The sequence below is a fragment of the Dreissena polymorpha genome, chromosome 2, assembly GCF_020536995.1.
Source record: "Dreissena polymorpha isolate Duluth1 chromosome 2, UMN_Dpol_1.0, whole genome shotgun sequence".
NCBI lineage: Eukaryota > Metazoa > Mollusca > Bivalvia > Myida > Dreissenidae > Dreissena > Dreissena polymorpha.
This window is the reverse complement of record NC_068356.1, coordinates 38,605,583-38,624,884: the sequence shown is the minus strand read 5'-3', so window position 1 is coordinate 38,624,884 and position 19,302 is coordinate 38,605,583. Positions and strand designations below refer to the sequence as shown.

Genomic DNA, 19,302 nt, shown 5'->3' with positions numbered 1-19,302 from the left:
TATAACCCACAAGAAGTGGTGCTTGTCATGCATTCACTGGAAGCAGGTGTAAGGAAGCTGTGTAATAGGCAAAGCGAACAAGCATGATTAAATACCCAGAAATAAATTCAATAAAAGGCTTAACATGAAGTAAGAAAAAACGATAAAACTATTCGTGGAATTGTGAAATGATCTGTCAATCCACGTGAAGTTATTATGCATTCCATTACAACTAAAAGATGTTTGAAACTATGTGGCCAAAGCAGATTAATATGTAAGTAAAACATTTTTGGGAGGCAATCAATGTTGTTTGTTGTTTGAATTTTTTATGTAAGGTATTCTGTGTACAGCTTAAAGTTATATCTTTAGTATGTTAGGCACTTCTTCTTCTTGAATGCATCTTATACAGCAAAAACAAATTCTAGAAACTCTTTTAGAAAATATTGTTTTCTTAACCACTTCTTTTATAACAGAAAACTAATTACAAGCATAAACTGACCCAAACTGGGATCACCGCCATGGAACGTCTAAGGAAAATAATTAGGGATTTTAACTGGTTTGAGGGCTAACCAAACGCGCGTTTGAAGCGATTTTAGTTATATCTACCTATGCAGACAGAATATGAAAACACGAATGTCTAAACGTGAAATCGGAATGGTATACTACACACATACTGTTAGTGAGCTAGTGTTGTAAGTATTAAAAAACTATTGAATCCATATGGAGATGTGTTTTATAGTTATTACTATTAAAAACATTAGTTCAAGCTGTTAAGATACTAAACTATCAATTTAACGAGGTATCTTCAGAAAATCGCCACACAAACTAGGGATAACAAAAATAAAAAATGTGTTCGAACAACGTTACTTAAATAACTCTACTGTTTACAATCTCTAAAAACTGGAATATGGCAACATTAAAGAAATGTGCGGGGTTTGTTAAGGGTTTGTCCATAGAAGCATATATCGAGGTCGCCTAAACATGCAGGCGTGATGTTTGTGTTGAGTGATAACATTGAATTTACTATGTTCTCAACAGATATAATCTATTTCTAGAAAAGAAGTAATGTAATATCAAAGTTAAGTAGATTGACGTTTATTACAATCTACGAGCCTTTCTTCAGCAGCATCGCTAATGTTTTGTTAATTGTCACAACTGTGCTTAAATACTACTTTCGAGCGCAAAGAAACGGAGATTTTTTTTTTTTTTTGCCTGTGAATATTACATGGCTTTTATTAATTAGTTTTTGAGATCGTAACATCGTATGGTTAAATCGTTGCTAGTACCATTTATGACACCTAACTGTAACCAAGCCGTTGTCTCAATACAAAAAGCATTAACAACAGCGTAATTGCGTAGTAAACCTGATCATCGCGCCAATTAACCGCACAGACATACAGTGTTCAATGCAATGCACGTGCTGAGAATCACTCTTCACGTGGACTAGACAATACGGAAGGAATATTTTTGATTACGCTTTTCAGCAAAATCTAAACAAGCATAAGATCGATGGTCCATAGTTTTGAAGTAATTGGTAATGAAACGATGTGCTTCCAAGTACAGCTGAAATATTCGTACAAGCTGATCGAAATAAAACAGTCACAGGCACAACACGTATTTATATCTTAACTAACTAAGAAGAGATGTTTCCAAAATAGTAAGTGTTAAACTTATTAACCGATGTTTTATATTGTGACGTTGCTTTGGCAAACAATACATTCATCGCATACCTAGCATTAAGTGCTTTTAAAAGATCCACACATCATCTTTCTTTTGCTAACTGATTTAAGACTCAAATGGTGTTTTCCAAATAAAAAAATATAATAATAGCAATAGGCGCTGATGCAATGTGTTTTTAAACATCTCATCATAGTTAGGTTAATCACTTTTAAAATAGTTTTACATTGTGAAAATATCGTGAACAATTATAACGGTGGTGTGTTTCGAGTGCCTATGCAAAATACCTCTTGACATCGATTGTTGTCTGTTAATGTTAAGCAAGTAACGGCTTCCGATACAATCTTCTCTATTTAAGCAATCTTTATTTTCCTACTGTGAAGTTGTTCGAAATCAAATCTACATATAAATAGTGTTCTTACAAAACTAGTTGTACGCTTAAATAGATGTTCAAACTATTTATTCATTATTCAAATAGGAACTAAGTATATTACGTATACATATTAGTTGTGATCATATAAGCCTTGTTCTGAGAAAACTGGGCTTATGCATGTGCGTAAAATGTCGTCCCAGATAAAACTGTGCTGTCCGCACAAGCTAATCAGGGACGAGACTTTCCGCCTAAATTAGGATTTGTAATAAGAAGATACTTCATTTAAATTAAAAATTTCTTAAACGCGGAAAGTGTAGTCCCTGATTAGCCTGTGCGGACTGCACATTCTAATCTGGGACGACACGTTGCGCACATGTATTAAGCCCAGTTTTCTCAGAACGCTGATCATATATATTGTATATGGAGCGAAGGTTCAGCGGAATATAATTGTGATGTACACAAATGGTCAACGGTACAAAAATCGGTTTAAGAGGTTTTCACTTTTTCTATACTTGTTATTTTCAAGTCGAAATAAGTTTTTCAAATAGTGGGATCATAAACAAAGTCCCAAATGTTTCCGACAGTATATATATTAATGAAATGCAGCTTGCATCAGATATTTGAAATTGTATGATTTATAGGGAATCAGAGTTTGCCATGTTTTTTATCAGTGGACGGTAAATAAAGCGATCGGTCGTTTTGTGGAGATGCAGTCGACAAAAGGGGAAAACCATTCGACGGAGAGGTTAACAACGAGTCTGCAAATGTAAACCACAAGGAAACGCATATATTTTTATGTAAAATGTTTATCTTAAAAGTTGTTAATTTCTTTTTAATATTCGATGCAGAATAACTATTATCTTTTAAGTATATTCATGTCCAATTCATAAACATACTTAAAACAGCCTATCAAGTAGCACAGTAATTTTGTTTGTATACGTAATATTTATGTATTTCTTATTTAAGTGAATACAAAGGAAACATTGTTGATGATACGGTTCCACCGAACATTCGTTAACGATAAAATACAATACATGAATCTATACCAAACTTAAAATTGTGAAATGACAACTATTATTGTTAGGCCATGACCGTTCAATTTCCGTAATATTATTCTCTCAGACAAACTGAAACATAAAAGATTACGGGCATATGCATACATTAACTACATTTTTTGAATTGTAAGATGCATTCGACAATTCTCATTAATTATTTGCTCATACACAGATGAAAATTTATAGATTTTATTATAGGTGAAGATGACCTTTTGGGAAAATATTACCCAATGTATATATACACACGTTCGGCGTTAAAGCGAAAAATAGTTACACGTGTTTTTCTGACAGTTTGTACACATACAAAATGGAAAAAAAAACATTACAAATATTGATTGAGTGGGAACGTTAATTGATTATTTGTTATATTGTATTATTCAACAACATCCAGTGTTCGGCCACAATCGGTCGTGAACTAAGTTAAAATAATTACTTTCATGATTTGCGTAAAAGTTAAGAATAATAGCTATTTTACCCCTTTTCCAGTAGTTGTTATAATGAACTTCAATTAATTATTTATTAGTAAAATTATTTGTTTATATTGTTATGTAATATATGTTGATTGTATTATGTATTAAATGTGTTATATTATGCACATATTGTTTTGAAACTATGTACGGTGTGAAGTGGAATGACCTCGACCCACACACACCTATTAACGAGAAAATAAAATCTACTGAACGGAAAAAAATATCAACACAACATATAATATAAGTTCAAACCAATGACATTATTACTAAACTATTCCGATTCGCATACCTGACTGTGTGATGTTACTGTAAAGGAGACGCTTCTTGTCAAAATTGTCATAATCCATAAAACATTTGCAAAAAGATCAGCGAATGGTTTAACGAACGTGTTGTTTACTTTAGTTCAATGTTATACTGTTCAACATAATGTTTGTGCACATTTATAATTCAACAGCTTTCTTGAATTTGTGTTTGGAATCTTGGTTAATTTTTGGAACTTTGTTTTGTTTTTTAATATGTGATATGACTCCGTGTGCACATTCAGATTGACAATTTCTATCAAATACAGGGTTTTATAACCATGTGTTTAACTCCATTTTCGATGACTGCTAATATTAAAACAAATTAAAAACCCTACAGAAAACTCCAAAATCCAAAATAAATGGCAAGTCCTTTTTGGAGAAAATGAACTTAATTGGAAACACATATTTACCATGCCATATAAAGCAACTATTGAAAGCACACTGAGAAATGTTCAATATAAATACATCCAAAGAATTATAGCTACAAATAAATATCTCTTTAAATGCAAATTATCTAACTCAAATCTGTGTGACTTCTGCAGTGAAAACATTGAAACTATAGAACATCTTTTTTGGGAGTGCAAACACGTCCAGCCTATTTGGAATCAATTAATATCTTTTCTTGAACAACATCAACTAAACGTTAAACTATCTTTCTTAAATATAAGTTTCGGAATTAACTCATTGAAATCAATAGACTATAATAATATTGTGAATTTTATGGTCATATTGATGAAATATTTTATCTTAAACATGAAGTACAAAAAACTAGTACCAAATTTTAATTGTTTTGTCCATAGTCTTAAACTAAAAATCCAGATTGAGAAAGAAATAGCCCTCAGTAATGACTCATTACAAATCTTTGAACAAAAATGGAATCGGATTAAATTCTCATAATGTTTTGTCCACTTATATACCTTCACTATAATGTTAGTTTATCTCTCTAAAACAGTTATGTTTATTTATTTATTTTTGTCAATCTGACAAGATCATAGTGAATATACAACAAAACACAAGAGTCCAGCATGCTTTCTTCCGACTTTATACAACTCATCATTTTTCACAACTATTCCTCTGTTGTTCTTTTCTTTTCTCTCTAAAAAAATATATATTAGCATATCTTGTATAACATGTTTGAAATTTATTGCTTTGTACAATCACTATGTTGTATGATCATATACATGTTTACATTGTATGTATGATATTGAATTTAAAAAAAATAAAATAAAAAATTAAAACAAAAAAAAACCCTATTTTTGTAATAAATCACCCTTTCTTCAAAATAATAACCCTTGAGAATTCAAATTTAGAATAGACCGTCCTACCTTACATTAAGCTAGGATATTTAATTAACAAGAGTCAATACAAAATTTATACTGTTTACGTAATTAACTTTTTTTTGTCAGAACGTAGTAAAACTTTTGAAATTACAACCATTTATGCCACCCTATAAGGAAACAAACTAACATACAACCAGTAGATGCACATATTGTAGCAATAGCGAAGCATATTTAGAGTAAATAGAACGTACATTTTTGCGAAAAATACTAATTCAATAGAACACATTTTACACTCTTTAATTAATGAATAAAAAAACTTGTAGAAACGTGGTCGCTATATAAGTAGACGATTAACAGAATGAGCTGGTTAAGGGCGGGGTGGGGGGGGGGGGAGGAAATCCCAAGGGAACATACGATACATTTTAAGAACTATGAAAGTTCAGGAAAACTATAATCGTTATTTTTCGAAGTAAATGGATTATACAGCCGGCTAAAGGAAACTTATGTTTCCATATGTATAACACCTACCCGATGATCATTTTGATTTATTGCGTTATATTAAAGAATACTCATGCATGAACTCGATATTCCATTGCGCTTAGGCGGTAAAATTCAATCTACATCTGAAGCACGCAAGTCTATGTAACTCACAAAACAAATAAGCATATAACTTCGCTAGAAATAATATATTTAGCATCGTGCACTGACAAGGTTGGCTGAGGTTGACAAGGTTGATGGAGGTGCTGTAAATGACAAAAGTAGTTAAGTGATTTCATTATACAAATGGATGTATGAGATACAAGCGCGTAGATCACTTGCTTGTACGAGAAGGCATGTTTACAAGCGGGTTAGATTGAGTACCATGAATGCAAGTTCAAATTGTATGGACAAATAATTGACAATTCATTTTCGAGTCTCAAATATATGGAACGTCAACTACACGAACTCAATAGACAGCGTTCACGATAGACATATCACTGACAATAATGACTCGGTATTGTTGTTTGTATTTGAGAAATTAATTACTGAACAACATTTCTTAATATGCGTGGTTTTAACTCTATATTGTTTTAAGTAATTTATAATAATTATAATTCGTGCAGAACACAACTATGATGTTGATAGGTTTTCAGTCTTCAATATGCTATTCATTTCAATCACCATAATACAATAAATGCAAGTGCCTGCCAGTTATAGGAACACTTATATACAATTTCAGCGCTTATTTTTGATAGGTATTTGATTGAAGCTGATAAACTAACATATTTCTATGTATACCATCAGCAAGGACGCAATAATAATTCTGTAAATAAGAATTGGGTTCGCTCTCTTGAGATCGAGATATCGAGGGAATAAAATGTCTTCCTTAATCAATACACTGGTGTTTATATGCAGGTAATTCTTATTATATTGCAGCTGAGGATAATTTGACCACATTCATGAGTTAACAACAAACCAAAGAACGCAAATATGTAATGCGTTGAGTAGGATTGCTTGACATTGCCCGTTCTTTGTTTAACGCACAAATGATGGCGCATGGCATGCATTAACTGGAAGATCCACTAGCAACAATTCCGTATAATAAGCCGGGCGAACAGGCATGATGATATACCCAAAAATGCATTCCGGAGTATAATTAACTCTTTTTTTAACCGCAAAAAGGATTTCATAACTTACGAGATTACATAATTAATGAAATAAACGATAAATTTGTCGTATTATCTACCAAGACAATAAACAGTTACTAAATATGCTTGTTTGGTACATTAGAAAAAACCACGAAATACTAAAATTGCTATACCGGTGTTATTGCCTCGACTTAAATATAATCTGTAACCATAATAATTAATAAAAAATCTTATTAAAACATTGTGGAACCCGCACATTAATGTTCTCAGTTGTTGTTTTTTTTTATATTTTAATAATTATGATATTTATTTATTTTCCTGAGACGGAAAATGATGTTTTTGCAATCAACAGTAAGTAAATAGTTTTTGTATACAAAAACACATGCTTTTAAACGATCAGAGTAAAATGGCAAACAATGTTGCCAAAGCTGTGTAAATTCTTTATATTTACACGATTAAAACTGATACATTTCGTTTTCTTAGTTTCTTATACTGTCCATCTGCGCTGTGTTCGCTATCTGTTTCGTTATATGGGAGAACAATTGTATCCTTAGTTGATACATATTTTCTGCAAACAGGTAATCCTAAATTAGAATTGCTTTAACAAGTCTTTGGTAAAGACCTTTTCAAAGAACACATGTGAACACAAATAATTATTGAAATAAGGACATCTACAGCTATCTTATAATAAGTTGAAAAAATTTCATTTTACGATATATAGTACTAATTCATTTTTATTAAGTCACTTTTATACATTTAATAGTGGAACAAGTATAATTTCACTTCTTTGTGTTTGCACTAATATATCTTTATACAACACAACGATGTACCTTACAAAAGCTTGCCATTTCTGTTTTGTGTTAAACCCAAAGCACCTTTTAGACAAATTCGAGTACACGAGTCGACTGCGTGCAATCGTCAGCATGAGCGACTTCGTAAAAAACACCACGCTATCAGACTGAGTACCAAAAATGGTAAACGAATACTAGCCTCTATGAAGAGCTGTGTATGACATCGGTTAGCGAAATAAATTATAAGGACATATTATTGTCTTTGACGTTTAGCTGTACGCATTAGTTTCCCGTTTACCATTTATACATTCGTTCACACACATATTAAGTAGTATCAATACTTTAAATTGATACGAAATTATTTGAATGGATTGTCACGTTATATTAATTATCGGCGGAAATACAGATGCATGCTACGTTTCTCATTTGTTTTATTCAATACAGACAACGTTTGAAATGTGAATCTACAAAGTACTTAATTATATGTGACACTTGTATGTGCGTGGTTATAAATATAACAACATGAACTCGGGTGTGGTCCACTTGTAACCACAGCTTGTTTTCTGGAAAAAATAACAGAGATAAAACAAGTTCCTTCTTATTTCACTACCTGCGTATGTATGCAGATGGTTTCTGTGTCATCAAAATGTATTTTTCACACGACTGAATCAGACATTATGTAATCGATTCAAGTGGGAATCAGACATATTCTTTATCAATTTCAGCTACTGAATTCGAAGTGATCGGCCAATTTACCGGAGATGCGTCGGGGTTTCATGAAATGCAAGTGCTGACATTCAATCGTGATCTTGACCATATACGGACAGAACAAAAACAAATGAAAACACATACGTATATGCGTAAGAAAGTCACTGCTATACATATGCCTATTGTGTTAGGGTCCATAAATAACTCTTTAGAATTATTGAGTTCGCTTGATATAAGAAAAAATATCAATAAGAATAATGTATTTTGTGTGAACAATCCTTCAATTATTCGTTTGAATTTTGTTGCTGTGTACATAACATTTCATATCTGTTGTTCAGTGTGTTTATATGTTGTCGCATTTGCATAACGCCGCGGACTGGATTGAAATAAAGATGTCTTAAACTATTGTTTAAAAGGTGTGGGGTTTTCAATCTATTATAAACACAGGTTTTGAATAATGAACACACATTTCTATGTGCACTGTTCATAAAGATGACATTCAATAATTTACTTAATACATTTTTTTAAAACTTATTGTTGATGTTGTTTGTTTCATTTTTCTCATTATTTTAGCTTTCATGTTCATGTATCCAATATTGTGTTTAATTCGGTCAGTTGAAGTTAACATTTCTTTACTATTTATGTTTTTGAATACTATCACAAGTTTAGCTTCATTGTGCATAAAGCCATACATTAATGTACGTTGAATCAATGATCTCAAGTCACGTGATTCAATTGTTCCTGATACAAACGCGTACAAGCAATCTAAAAAAATGCCGTTACCGAACTAATTGCAAACGTATATAATATAGTTCAAATTTACACACATAATGATTGGATTCAAGCATACCCATCAAAACTTTATTACAAGATGTTAGATATTCTGAGTTGATTGCTTTATATTGAACAACGCATATTTATAATGAGGCATGTAATACTGTTATAAAAACAAATAAAATACTAATGTTTCGCAAGTACAACGGTAACAGCAAATAATATCCTCTGTATAATATTTTAGCATAACTAAAAAGAACACATTCCAGATTATAATCAAACAGTATGTCGTTGTTCTGGTAAATAATAGGATAACATGTCTTATTAGTTTATCAGCGGGACTACCATGTTTTCAGCTGGAGTTATATTAGTATCATAGTAAGCAAAAAGATATGACCTCAGCACGCAACGTGCTACAAACGGTGGAAACAACAACAACAAGGTACTTTGCTTTTCATTTCATTCTTTAATAATATAAGAACCTGGAAGTTAGTGCATGTTGATGGTAGAATATACATGTCTGAACATGAAAAGTAATGAATGAACCGCATTTATTCTAATTTAAGAAATGATGTCACCAAAATTTGTCAAAACGGTTCCGTACTTGTTAAATGTTCCTTTTCATATTTACCAAAATATTATATATTGTCAATATTAAAGATGACCCCATTTCCAAACAAGTACGTTCATAATCCTACAAACATACCTTTTAAAGGTTGAAACAAAGGTTTCAATGTATAAATCTTGTTCCCGCTGTTAAATAAATATTGTTTCCACATCATAGAAATTAGTTGATCGTATATTTTACCCATTAAACTAAAGTTTTTTATTCGCATATAGCTCTGTCAAAGTTAGTGAATTGAGCATGTTTGGAATAAGCTCCAGTAAAAAACAAGAATTAAATTAAAGAAAGAAATAAAGTAACCCTCAACTGGGCTCGAACCACTGACCCCTGGAGTAAAAGTCCACGACTCCGCCATCCTTGCTCAAACAATAAGTGATGTATTTTATACTTTATATAAGCAATCCTCGTAGTGTCACAAAATATAACAACAACAGAAATCTCCAAATTATCCAATCGTTTTGCTTGCAACGCTTTATAACTTTTATGTTATTAAATCGTCAAAAGATTCATATAATGGATAATGTAGAGCATGGTAAATGTCCAGTATTTCTGTTCCTTACAAATATCATAACAACAACGAAAATTCGCGAATCTGAAACATTTTTGTCAATTTACCAAAACGTGCAGATCTCCCTTTAAAGTCAGTTTTGCATATTTTTGATCGTATAGAACAAAAAGCTTTTTAGATGATGGCGTTTTCCTCAAGATCATTAGCAATGGAATAGAGGGAATTAAACGAAAGGAACAACAATTTATAATGTAATTGGTTGAAACTTAAATTGGCCATGCGGAAATTTAACTCTTAAGCAACCGGTAAAAGCCGATCAAATAACAACACACGTAGAATTTCAATCAACTTCGACCAACGTGATCGTACCTATATTAGGCAATAACGATTCATGAATACAATATAAATGCAAAATAATATAAAAAAAAAACATATATGACCCTGCTCAATGTTCATTCATATTTGTAAAGAAACATCCGCATTTCTCTGTAGATGTGTTCGAATTGAGATTATATTTGAATTTTTATCATCTTAAGAGCATATCTCTTGAATGTAGAGACTGAATTAATTTTTTGCAGCAGTTTCGCCGAATATATAATAATATATATAAATGCTTAATATTGATAATTGTAACTATTGGAAATAAAAAGCTTCAGTTAAAAATCGAGAATACAATTAAAAAAAAGTAACCCTCAACTGGACTCGAACCACTGACCCCTGGAGTCCTGGAGTAAAAGTATGTTCCATTTATTACTACTCGGCCATCCGCGCTCACGCAACGCAGAAAGTATTTTAAACTCTATATAAGCAATCCTCGTAGTTTCACAAAATAAAACGACAACAACAGAACCCTTCAAATTATTCAATCGTTTCGCGTTGCAAAGCTTTATAACTTTCAGGTTTTTAAATCGTCAAAATATGCATATATTGGCTATTTTAGAGCATGATCAATGTTCAGCATTTCTGTTTCCTCACAAATATCATAACTAAAACGAAAATTTGCGAATCTGAAACAACTTTTTTTAATTTTGTCAATTTACCAAAGCATTAAAATGCCCCTTTCAGTAACGAGAATTTGGCAATGTTAATGAAACTCTTGTATATTTATTTTTCTAGACGTTTAAAGAGATCAACTTGTATTTATATTTGAAAATATTCAAGCAAACGTTGAGGCTTGTTTTCCTATCATGTCAGAATAACACATTTAATGTATAAATGGCTGTTATCTTTCGATTTTATTCTTTTTGAAAACATTCAATATCACACTAGCGCAAAATAACAACAGAGCAAACAAAAATAACTTAACTTCAAAATGAAGTATAAGTTGAAAACTATAACCAATAAAAACAAATATAAATCAAACCGTTACACGGAAACAGAAGACATGTTGTTTGGTTAAGAATGCTTAGTTTTATCCCACAAGAAGTGGCGCTTGTCATGCATTCACTGGAAGCAGCCCGTACTAGAATAGGCAAAGCGAGCAAGCATGATTAAATACCCAGAAATAGATTCAATAAAAGGCTTAACATGAAGTATGAAAAAAGCGATAAAACTCTGTGGAATTGTGCAATGATCTGTCAATCCACGTGAAGGTATTATGCATTCTATAAATACCAAAAGATGTTTGAAACTATGTGTCCAAAGCAGATTATTATGTAAGTAAAGCCTTTTTGGGAGGCGATAAAGGTTGTTTGTTGCTTAAAGTGTTCGTGTAAGGTATATTGTTTACAGCTTAAAGTTATATTTGCAGTCAGTTAGGCACTTCTTCTTCTTCTTGATCGCCTCTAATACAGCAAACAATCAAATTCCGAGAAATTATTTCAGAAAATATTGTTTACTTACCCACTTCTTTTATTACAAAAAAACTAATTACAAACATAAACTGATCAAAACTGGATCACTGCATTGGAACGTCTAAGGCAAATAATTTGTGATTTTAACAAGTTTGAGGGCTAACCAAAAGGCGCGTTTGAAGCGACTTAAGTTATATCTACCTATGCAGACAGAAAATGAAAACACGAATACCTAAACGTGAAATGTGAATGGTATACTACACATATACTGTTAGTGCGCTAGTGTTGTAAGTATCAGAAATCTATTGAATCCATATGGGGATGTGTTTTAAAGTTATTACTATTCAAAACATTCAAGCTGTTAAAGATATTACACTATCAATTTAAACATGTATCTTCAGAAAATCGCCACACAAACTAGGTATACGAAAAATATGTTCAAACAACGTTACTAAAATAGCTCTACTGTTTACAATTTCTAAAAACTGGAATATGGCAACATTAAAGAAATGTGCGGGGTTTGTTAATGGTTTGTTCATAGAAGCATATATCGAGGTCGCCTGAAAATGCAGGCGTGATGTTTATGTTGAGAGTGAAAACATTGGATTCACTGTGTTCTCAACAGATATAATGTATTTCTAGAAAAAAGTAGCGTAACATCAAGGTTTAGAAGATTGATGTTTACTACAATCCGAGAGTCTTTCTTCATCAGCATCGCTAATGTTTTCTTAATTTTCACATCTGTGCATAAAAACTACTTTCGAGCGCACATAAATGGAGATCATTTTTTGATGTTTTGCCTGTGAATAATACATAGCTTTTATTAATTAATGTTGAGATCGTAGCATCGTATCGTTAAATCGTCGCTAGTACGATTTCTGTTGCAATAAGCACCTTTATTACATTTACATAAATGTTATTTAATATTATGTTTAAAATGTAAATATCACGAACCACAATATCCGTTAAAATATAAATGAAATATACATACGGTTTTATTTTGTTCATGGCAAGGCATAAAATGTAACACAATACTTGACAACACACAGCTGAAACCAAGCCGTTGCCTGAATACAAAAAGCAATAACAACAGCGTAATTGGGTACCCAAGTAGTATAACTGTTCATCGCGCCAATTAACCGCACAGACATTCAGTGTTCAATGCAATGCACGTGCTGAGAATCACTCTTCACGTGGACTAGATAATACGGAAGGAATATTTTTGATTCCGCTTTTCAGCAAAATCAGAACAAGCATAAGATCGATGGTCCAGAGTTTTGAAGTAATTGGTAAGGAAACGATGTGCTTCCAAGTTCAGCTGAAATATACGTACGAGCTGATCGAAATGAAACAGTCACAGGCACAACAAGTATCTATATCTTAACTAACTAACCACAGATGTTTCCAAAATAGTAAGTGTTAAACTTATTAACCAATGTATTACTTTGTGACGTTGTCCTGGAAAACAATACATCCATCGCATACCTAGCATTAAGTGCTTTTAAAAGATCCACACATCATCTTCCTTTTGCTAACTGATTTAAGACTCAAATGGTGTTTCCAAATAAAACTAAATAATTATAGTAATAGTCGTTGATGCAATGTCTTTTTAAATATCTCATCATAGTAAAGTTAATCACTTTCAAAATAGTTTTACATTGTATAAATATCGTGAACATTTATAACGTTAGTGTGCTTCGATTGCCTATGCAAAATACCTCTTGACATCGATTGTTGTCTGTTAATGTTAAGCAAGTAACGGCTTCAGATACAATCTTCTCTATTTAAGCAATCTTTATTTTCCTACTGTGAAGTAATACGAAATCAAATCTACATATAAATAATGTTCTTACAAAACTAGTTGTACGCTTTAATAGATGTTCAAACTATTTTTCAAACTATTTATTCATTATTCAAATAGGAACAACTTAAACGACGTATACATATTAGTTGTGATCATACATTTTTTATATGGAGCGAAGGTTCAGCGAAATATAATTATGATACACACACATGGTCAACGGTACAAAAATCGGAAGAAGCGGTTTTCACTTATTCAATTTTTTATTTTCAAGTCGAAATAAGTTTCAAATAGTGGGCTCATAAATAAAGTCCTTAACATTTCCGATAGTATATATATCAATGAAATACAGCTTGCATCAGATATTTGAAATTGCATGATATAGGGATCCCAGTTTGCCATGTGGATAACAACAGCTATATCGGATGATGCACGATATATCAGTGAACGGTAAATAAAGCGATCGGTCGTCTTGTGGAGATGGAGTCGACAGTTCAGTTAATATGCTTCCCGAAAATAATTTGAAATGACATGTAGTGGAAATAACACTGTCTAGTTTTTTTATCTGTGTTTTCAACTACTCGAGAGGGGAAAAAACATTCGACTGAAAGGTTAATAACGAGTCTTCAATTGTAAACCATAAGGAACCTCTAATACGTTAAAGTAAAATGTTTATCTTAAAAGTTGTTAACTTTGTTTGAACATTCAATACAGACTAATTATTTATATTTTAAGTATATTCATGTCCCATTCATAAACATACTTAAAATAGCCTACTAAGTAACGCAGTAATGTTTTAATGGTATGAGTAATATTTATTTATTTCTAATTTAAGTGAATACAAAGGCAATATAGTTGATGATACGGTTTCACCGAACATTCGTTTACCATAAAATACAATAAATGAATCTACGTCAAACTCAAAATTGTGAAAAGACAATATTATTGTTGGAACATAACCTACAATTTCCGCAATATGTTGGTCTTAGAGAAACTTAAACATAAAAAAGACAACGGGATATGCATTAATTAACTACAATGATTTAAATTTAAAGATGCATTCGATCATTCTCATTGGGACTTTGTTCATAAACCGCTGAACATTTATATATTTTATTATAGGTGTAGATGACCTGTCATCGAGAAAATATCACCTGATGTGTATATACACACGTTCGGCGTTAAAACAAAAGCTAGTAACCAGTGTATTTTTCTGACAGTTCGTACACAAACAAAATGGACAAAAATCCGTAACAAATATTGACTGAATTTATCAGTTGATTATATTGTAATATTGTTTTATTCAACCAAATCCCGTGTTCGGCCCCAATCGTTCATGTACTAAGTTAAACTAATTACATTAATGGTTTGCGTAAAAGTAAAGAATTTAAGCTGTTGTTTTACCTTTTCCAGTAGTTTTTATAAGGGATTTAAAATAATTCTTTATTAATAACATTATTTGTTCATATTATAATGTAACAGCTGTTGATTGTATCTTGTATGGAATGTGTTATATATGCGTATATTGATTTTAAACTATGTACGGGGTAGAGTGGGATGCCCTCGACCAAAACACACCTATTGACGAGGAAAGACAATATATTGAATGGAAAAAATATCAAAAATATAGACACAACATCGAATGTAAGTTCAAACCAATGAAGTTAGTACCAAATTATTCCAAGTCGCATACATGATCGTATGTTGTTACTGTAAAAAAGACGCTTCTTGTAAAAATTGTCATACAACCAATACAACCAATTTCAAAACCTCATATTTGTGCACATTTATAATTCAACAGTTTTCTTGAGTTTGTGTTCGGAATCTTCGGTAATTTTTTGGAACTTTGATTTATTTGTCAATATGTGATGGGACTCCGTGTACACACTCAGAATGAAAACCTTTGTCAAATGCATGGTTTTATAACCCTGTGTTTAATTCCCATTAACGGTCAAACGATTGCTGATAATATTCAAATATAAAGACACTATTTTGTTGTAAATCACACTTTCTATAAAACAATAAGATTTCAAATTTAGAACAAACCGTCCTACTTTTCATGAAGTTATTCAATTTAATTGACAACAGTAAAAAAGTGTTTGAATATGAAACACATGACACCCCTATGATAATTAATCAATGAGCAAATTATAGTTTTTACTGAATTAACGATATATTTGTCACAACTAAGTAAGGTACTAAATTACAGCCATATATGCCACCCTTTTAGTTACAAACTAACATACAACCAGCAGATGCACATATTGCAGCAATAGCAAAGCGTATTAAGAGTGAAGAGAACGTACATTTTAAAGACAAAAACGAACACAGAAGAACACATTTTTACAATCGTAAATTAAATTATTTAAAAAAAACTTGTAGAAACGTGATCGCTATATAAGTAGACGATTAACAGAATGAGCTGGTAAAGGGCGGGGGGGGGGGGTTTCCAAGGGAACATACGATACATTTTACGAACTCTGAAAGTTTAGGAAAACAATAATCATTATTTTTCTAAGTAAATGGACTATACAACCGGCTAAAGGAAACTGCTGTTCCCAAATGTAAAACACCTACCCGATGGTCATTTTGATTTCTTGCGTTATATTAAAGAAGATTCATGCAAGTCTTAAAAACACAATATGAACTCGATGTTCTATTGCGCTTAGACGGTAAAATTAAATCTACCTCTGAAGCACGCGAGTCTATGTAACTCACTATACAAATATGCAAATAACTTCGCTAGAAATAATATATAATGCACCATGCACTGACAAGGTTGGCTGAGGTTGACAAGGTTGACAAGGTTGATGGAGTTTATATGACAAAAGTAGTAAAGTGGGTTCATTATACAAATGATTGTATGATATTCAAGCGCGTAGATCACTTGCTTGTACGAGATGGCATGTTTACATGCGGGTTAGATTGAGTACCATGAATGCAAGTTTAAATTGTATGGAAAAATAATTGACAATTCATTATCGAGTCTCAAATATATGGAACGTGAACTACACGAACTTTATAGACAGCGGTCACGATAGACATATCACTAACAATGATGACTGGGTATTGTTGTTTGTATTTGAGAAATATATTACTGAACAACGTTTCTTAATATGTGTGGTTTTAACTGTATAATGCTTTATGCAATGGATACTAATTATCGTAAGTGCAGAACACAATTATGATGTTGATAGGTTTTCATTCTACAGTATGCTATATATTCCAATCACCAAAACACAGTTTATGCTAGTGCCTGCCAGTAATAGGATCACTTACATACAATTTCAGCGGTTATTGTGTATATAAGTATGCGATTGAAGCTGATAAACAAATGGACCCTGTTCCACTACGAAAACAAGCTCACGATTCGCTACGATTTATCACGTTTATTGAATCGGGAAGACTAGTGACAGTCTACGATTCACTAACGACACTGGCACGATTGAGTTACGACGAAACGTGGGTTTCGGTTGAAGTCCTGCGAATAGGGTCAAGACTTCACTACGATGTGTTAGAATTTACTGCGACTGTACTACGAACGATGCAGATAGGTCACGACTAAGCTAGGACCTCACCGAACGCACCCATGAATTATGCGCCAATATCTATTAATATTGATCCAAATCGCGAGAATCTTAGCGCGCTCGTAACTCACTCGGGGTGAACTCGTGAGAGTCTTGATCTAAATCGCGAGAATCGTAGCGCGCTCGCAACTCACTAAAGGTGAACTCGAGAAAGACTTGACAAAGTCGTAGCTGATTCGTAGACAGATCACGTGATCACCGATTTCCCGATTGAGTCACGAATTACCTACGATTCCATTACGACGCCCAAGAACGCACTACGACGCTGTTACGAGTCAACTGCGATTGAATTCAGTCTTGGAGGTCCTGGCCAAATTTTAAACACGTTTAAAATCTGGCCACGATTTTTCGGGACCTCACGAAATGCAGGAATCAGTTACGACCGGACCATGACTAGCTACGAATGAGTAAGGACCTTCGCCGAATTAGCTACGAATGTCACCGACCTCAATATATTGAAAATCGGGACAAATCGTGGGGAATCGGGTCGTAGTGGAATACCCCTATAACAGATTTCAATGTATACCATCAGCAAGGACACAATCATAATCATGTAAATTAGAATTGTGTTCGCTCTCCTGATATCGAGATATCGAGATATCGAGGGAATTAAATGTCTTCCTTAATCAATACACTGATGATGATATGCAGGTAATTCTAATCATATTGTAAACAACAACCCACAGAACGCAAATAGGTAAGACGTTGAGTAGGATTGCTTTGAATTGTCCGTTCTTTTTTTAACGCACAAGTGATGGCGCATGTAATGCATTAACTGGAAGATCCACTAGCTACAATTCCGTTTAATAAGCCGGGCGAACAGGCATGATTAAATGTCCAGAAATGCATTCCGGAGTATGCTTTACTAAATTTTAACCACAGAAAAAGGCTTTCATAAGTTACGAGATTACATATTTGATGATATATATTTTTGATGTATTACCTTCATGAGAGAATAACCAGGTACTAAATAAACTTGTTTGGTACATCAGAAAACTATGAAATAATGAAATGGTTATAACAGTAGTATCAGGCTATTAGCTCTACTCAAATATCAATCTCTTATCATTATAGTTAATAAAAACTATGATTAAAACATTCTGGAATCCGCACAGTAATGATGCTTTTTAATTATTTTAATAATTATGATATTTAATTATTTTCCTGAGACGGAAAATGATGTTTGTTTGCTGTCAACAATAAGTATTAGTTCTATAGAATAAAACATGCTTTTAAACGATCAAAGTGACATGGTATACATTGTTGCAATATCTGTGCGAATTCTCAATATTTACAAGATTAAATCTGATACATGTTCGTGTTCTAAGTTTCTCATACACACACTTTCCATCCGCGCCGTGTTCGCTACCTGGTTCGTTATATGAGAGAGCAATTATTTCCATAATTGATACATATTTTCTGCAAAGTAGGTCATCCTAAATTACAATTGCTTAAAATATCTTTGGTAAAGAACCTTTCACAGAACACATGTGAACAAAAATAATTATGGAAATAAGGACATGTACAGCATTAAGTTACCTAATAATAGGTTGAAAACAAAACGTTCATTCTCGACATATAATACTAATTCATTATTATTAAGTCACAATTATACATTTAATAGTGAAAAACGTACCATTTCACTTCTTTGTTCTTGCACTAATATAGCTTTAAACAACGCTCTTATGTAACTTATAAAAACTGAAAAATAAAATAACTGTAACATAAAGATTTCAGTGAAAAGCTTGGAACAAAAAAAAATACAACTTGAAAAGAAAAAATGTATGCTCTATTCGTTTTATCCGAGTAATGTATAAAACACAAGTGTAATGCATCCACAACTTTCTAGAATTCTGTGTAATTAGCCAAGCGAACGAGCATGATTACAAACACATAATGCATTTCGGCATCATCTTAATATGAACTATGAAAGTGTGAGAATGGATCTGTT

The 19,302-nt window shown here is 32.4% G+C and overlaps 1 protein-coding gene across 1 annotated transcript in view; it reads right to left on the bottom strand.

Annotated features, from left to right (window-relative positions):
- LOC127869669 (speract receptor-like) overlaps window positions 1-19,302 on the bottom strand; it is an 87,938-nt gene that overhangs the window by 40,447 nt on the left and 28,189 nt on the right. The window lies entirely within an intron of this gene.